The following is a 6000-nucleotide window of genomic DNA, read 5'->3' as shown; positions in this document are numbered from 1 at the left end:
GATCAATATGAAAATTGATGAGAGGCAATCCCATGTTACGGGGATGTACAATTTCTATAAGGCAGAGCCATTGAATGTAAATTTGATAATTTCATATTTTCACCTGTCAGACGGGCGTTATTCTCACCTGTCTTTTGTCATCAATATTATTAGAGATCATCTCTCCTGTTTTTCTCTTTTTCCTTCTCTTTCTCTTTCTTTGTTAGCCCCCTCTTCGTCTCAATCTTTCTGTCTCCCTTTCTCTCTTCATTTCTCACTTGATCTCACAGGTTGAGGCTCATACAAGAGCTAATGTAATTAAGCACCATGCACCATGCTGTGAAAATTTATTTTGGATTCGGAATGCTTCGTTTGTTCCAATTGATGCATGGGGTGGAAATATGTCTTGCAGGTAAACGTTATTGTTTTTCCCTGAACCCCTTGTCATGAGATGTTATGTCTTCATTTTAATTGTTTATTATAAATTAATATGTTATGTAGGTAATATTATCATTGACACAGAAATCAGGATTGTGGATTTTGCCAGGATTTTTTCTCAGTGATTTTAAGATTGCTGTGTTAAAACAATTACGATGCCTACACCATGTCATTAATGACATGATTATGATTTTACACACTTGCACAGGTGATGTTGCACCTGTGATGGAAGTTTTCTGTCATTCATATCAACAAATGTAGAGAAAATCAAAATTGTTCAGTGCAGACAGACAATTAGCCTGGTGTTGGGCTAGCGGCTAGGGTGCCAGCTTAGGATCCTAGGATCCTGGGTTTGAATCCCGGTCGATCGCTGAATTAACGCCAGGGGGGTTGACTCAGCCTGTCATCCTTCCGAGGTCGGCAAATTGAGTACCAGTTCACTGGTAATTCCCTGTTTGTCGTAAAAAGGCGACAAAAAGGGTTGGCGGCAGGAAGGGCATCCGGCCGTAAAACATTGCTTCAAAAAGGGGACCAAAAAACAACAACAACCACGGTCCCCGAAAAAGGCCAACCCCCGCTTGCGGGGAAAAATGGCCTCTAAAGGTGGTTACCAGTCCTGCGAAAACTGCTCGTTTTGTGGCCGAGTCGTGATTACGTTGAGTTCCTATGGTGGAAGTTTCTATAGTATTCCTATGGTTGAGCTCCCTTTATTTCGGTTTGGTTACGGTGGAGGAGCGGGTGGAATGACGAATGCTGCAGCACCAGTAATAGAGCGATTTTTTTCTCTTTTTAATTTTTTTAACGATTATTCAATATTGTTATGACTTCTTGTAAATAGGTATACTAATTGGTCAGGAGGTAGCCTTTTGCTATGTACAGTTCGCATTTTTTTTTTCATTGTTGATTATACCACGTGGATGTGGTGATACACGAAATGTTTGTCTGTTCAAATGGATGATTATGATATGACTATGATTATGATGATAATCATTATGATAATGATTTTAAAATCATGACATTGTTGTGATTGACAGGAATGAGATCATGAAGTTTTCAGTGTAAAATCATTGCTTGGGCTTAAGGATAGCTTTTGAGCCCTGTAGGATTAATGATGCATTACAAGTAATAGAGTTAAATAAAGGGTCAAAATTTCAGCATGATTGGATTAAAATTGGCAAATATTATGAATTAATTGTCATTCATTGGTAGAACATTTCAGGAGTTTTACAAAATTTTAATTGTCAAGAGGTTTGGGTACCATTCAAATTAAGATATTTTTTCCCAATGAACTGTTCCATATCTGTCTGATCAATTTTGGCTGATTGTCTCATGAATGAAGGATGAGTTGCCTTTAGTGGTTGCAAAAGTCGAATTTGTGATATAATGGCCAGACAAGATTGAAAGATATGTCAGATATGATCCAAAGGCAGAACGGTGATTTGTCAATTGACAAAAGGCATGGGTCAAAGGTGACGACCAATGATCATATATCTCAGTCAGTGGATGGAACTGTTCTGGCAACATTGGGAAACGGCTTATGTATAGAGTTATCGAAAATGATTAATTTGATTTATTGATGAATATTGATTTAATTGATGAATTGATCGATTGATGAAAGTGTGGTCTCAAGAAAGAAGCCTTGATATATTTGTGAGATATTATCAATGTGAAGACAACCTTGGAAATTGAGCAAGGTGGTAAGTGTATATATATATATATATATATATATATATATATATGTATATATATATATATATATATATATATATATATATATATATATATATATATATGCGGTTACCATTGTGCGATTCCCCCTTCAACAGAACGGGATATCTGCGGATTCACCCATTTCATACTGACCCATTTGGCTCATCTGCAATACCGATCTGTGAGATTGGGTTGTGCAAAAGCCACAGGTGAGAGAGATTCTCTGGAAATCACCGTTTGAACAGGGGGAGAGATCCTTCCTGGAAGTACTAGTGGAGCTTTATAGGAACAAGCTAGGCAACAACGCATCCAACGCTACTTTGATAAAAGGTGGAACAAACCCTAGTAGATTTTATTTACAGTACATATAGTGCAGGTGTATTCCAAAGCGCAGATCCTAGTAACTTACCTGGTACAGTGAGTGAATACTGAGTGTTATTCACATACAGGCAGAATTGGGAATGGAGCCTGTAAGAATACACAAGGACAACCAGATATCCCACAAAAAGGTACTTGTGCATATTATATGTACGACCGTTATGGTGTAAAGGCTATTAAAGAGGTTGAGAATTGGTATTTGTGGACAAAGGGACATGCTAAGGAGTTTCCAAGAGATGGTACATTTGAGCAAAGTCGATTGGAGAGATTAGGACAAGAATTGAAAGCCAGGAAGAAACAGAATTTAACAGTAGACTGGCTTGCATGCCATTATTGGGATGTTGAATCCAGGAAATGGGAACAGCAAGAACAGATAACGGACCTAGAACTTAAAATAAAAAGAATACAGGATACATTGGAGGAGATAAATGCACAACTGCCCTCGAAAATAGAAATAAAAGTGACAATTGTCCCATCTGATTTCCATTTGTCTCCCCAAAAAGAACAGTACAGATAATTTTTTTATGGTTCAGGAGATAACCAAAGATCGCAGTGGCAACCCAGGGATCCAGAGATGCAGCCCAGCAATACAAGTGAACAGGTGGGCAGATCAGGCAATGACAGAAACCAATGTTTCAAGTGTGGAAATATTGGACTTTGGAAACGTCGTTGTCCATATTCAAATAGGAAGACAAGTTCATAGGACAAACCAAGATCAAGGGTACCAGTGCTTACCGGTACCTCAGATAATGATTAGGCCTTCATTGCTGCAGATCCCAAATGACGACTGGCCTCAACAGATTAAATCATTAGACCAACATGAATAACTGTCGATGCTTCTTGTGTCTGAAAAGTTGTCGGAGCAAGAATGACTTTTACTTTTTGCTTGTTAGCGAATTAATAATTAATTGATCAAATGTCAAAATTGAATATTTTTGGAACATGAATTAAAAGATCCAGAATTAGAGTTCATTCTGGAAGCCTCATATTTGCCAATTATAAATGTGGCTTTAGGGAGCATTTTGGGCAAAACAATTTTTTTAATTTACAAAGTTTGGAACGATTGCTTTGCAAATTTTTTTTGGAAACCAAGTGACAAGTGTCACATGATCATCAGGTGGGAATTTTGGACTATTGTTTTGCATGATTGATAGGTGAGTGGTCGACTGACATGTAAATGGATGTATTGTCAAATTTGGATAAATTATTGTGGGAACCGAAAGGGTAATTTCAACGTGACATTATAGGGGTTTTCTAAAAATAAACTTTTTGTCTATTTGTGTATTAGTGTTTCTAAAATTAAAGGACAAATTTTACGAAATTGAAATAAAATTGACACCCATCTTGATCTGTTAATAATGGTGCCAACGCAAACAAATATACATAATAAATGGAAAATAGTTTCATGTGGATGGGATCGAATATCCAGATAATTTGTAAAATAAAATAGAACTAGAACTGCCACTTTAAAACTGCTGGCAGTGATGACCGGTTTACTCGCACCCACTTTTGATACAACCCCACTGTTGATAGAACCCCACTTTTGATACAACCCCACTTGTGATACAACCCCACTTTTGATACAACCCCACTTTTGATACAACCCCACTTTTGATACAACCCCACTTTCATTGGACATGCTTTGACACAACCCCCTTGGATACAACCCCGATACACACACACACACACATCCCCCCTACCCCCACACCCCTCCCCCCACACGCACACCCCTCCAAACACACACACACACCAAACCCCCACCCCCCCCCCCACACACACACACATCCCCCCCTACACACACACACACACACACCAACCCCCCCCCCCACACACACACACACATCCCCTACTACACACACACACACACACACCCCACCCCCAACACACACACACACACACACCCCTCCCCCCACACGCACCAACCCCCCCCCCCCCCAACACACACACACATCCCCCCTACACACACACACACACCCCACACCCAACACCCAACACACACACATATCCACACACACACACACACAAACACCCACACACCCCTTCCCACCACACGCACATACATATCCAGACAAACGCACATCCCCCCCCCCCCAAGACACATCCCCCGACACCCCCCCCCCACACACATCCCCACACACACACACACATTCCCCCTGCCCCCCACCCCAACACACACACACATACACACACACACACATCCCTCCACCCCCACACACACACACATCCCCCCCTACACACCCACCCCCACAACCCTCCCCCCACACGCACACCCCTCCACACAAACACACACACATCCCCCCACCCCATCCATTAAAAAAATTTTTTTTGTTTAATTAACGGTATCTGCCACCCGTGGAAGAACGTCATGCCGTGGCATGACGTCATCCGTGGCCCGTGCCGTACGTCAGCGTAAGAACGAAGTATCCCGTCGATCGAACTTGGTCAAATTTTTCATGATTGTCACCAAATTTGTTGTGGTATTTTGTTAACTCATCCGAGGCAATACGACCATCGAAATCCGATTTGAAATCGGAGCCAAATTGACGCCGTAAGGTGTGCCTGCACGTGTGGATATTTTACCTGTGGAAGATTTCACTTTGGAAATGCGACCAATTTAAAATGTTAGATTTTGAATAACTTCGTCATTTTAAATCGGATTTCCACCAAATAAAGGTCACCATTCCTTGCAGATACCTCTCTTTCTCCTTAAAATTGAGGACAGGATGAACTTCAGAGCGAGAAATAAGTCGAGGCGGCGGAGTGTTTTACAATATTATTTTCCAATGTGAATGACAATATCGTGTATTTTTACGAAAATTCATCACAATTTGCCCAGATTTGTTGCATTCGAATGTTAACACCCTCTAGCGACTGCCAAATCCGAAGACAATTTAATTTCGAGCTACCCTTAGCTCGTGAGGTGGTTATGTCACATGGCCTGGTCAAAAAAAGTGTTGTGGTTCTTCTTCTTCAGGCAATAACAACTTCTAGTTTCCAGACCGTACATCCAATCATCTTGAAATTTTGCACACTTGTTACTCTTCATGACTTCTACTATAGTATGAAGTTTCACGTCGATCAATAAAGCGATTCAAGATATATCCATTTTTATTTTTTCGTTTAATTAACGATATCTGCCAAACCACGTGACCTATCGCAAATTCTAAAATGACATTTTAGTAGACTGACATGCTGAACAGATCTGTGAATTTTCTCCTCGATTGGATCAAAAATGAGGGAGGAGCTAGGTTTTAAAGGTCCATGCTTGAAAACGTCATAACTCTGAAACCATGTGTCGGATGATGTCGTACTCGCTGACTTTGTTGTTCGTCATGGGTATGCGATTCTGCTTGCAAAGTTTGGCCTCGATCTGTTCAGCGTTGCAGAGAAAAAGGGGTTTTCGTGTTTTCACGAAAAACAATATGGCGGCCGAACCACGTGACCTGCGATGTCATAATTACCATTAAAATATTCTACAGACCGAGTCCCTCCTAT

The sequence above is a fragment of the Myxine glutinosa genome, chromosome 10 (genome assembly GCF_964187855.1).
Source record: "Myxine glutinosa chromosome 10, kmMyxGlut1.1, whole genome shotgun sequence".
Taxonomy (NCBI): Eukaryota; Metazoa; Chordata; class Myxini; order Myxiniformes; family Myxinidae; genus Myxine; species Myxine glutinosa.
The sequence above is the reverse complement of the archived record's forward strand: the minus strand, read 5'-3'. Positions refer to the sequence as shown.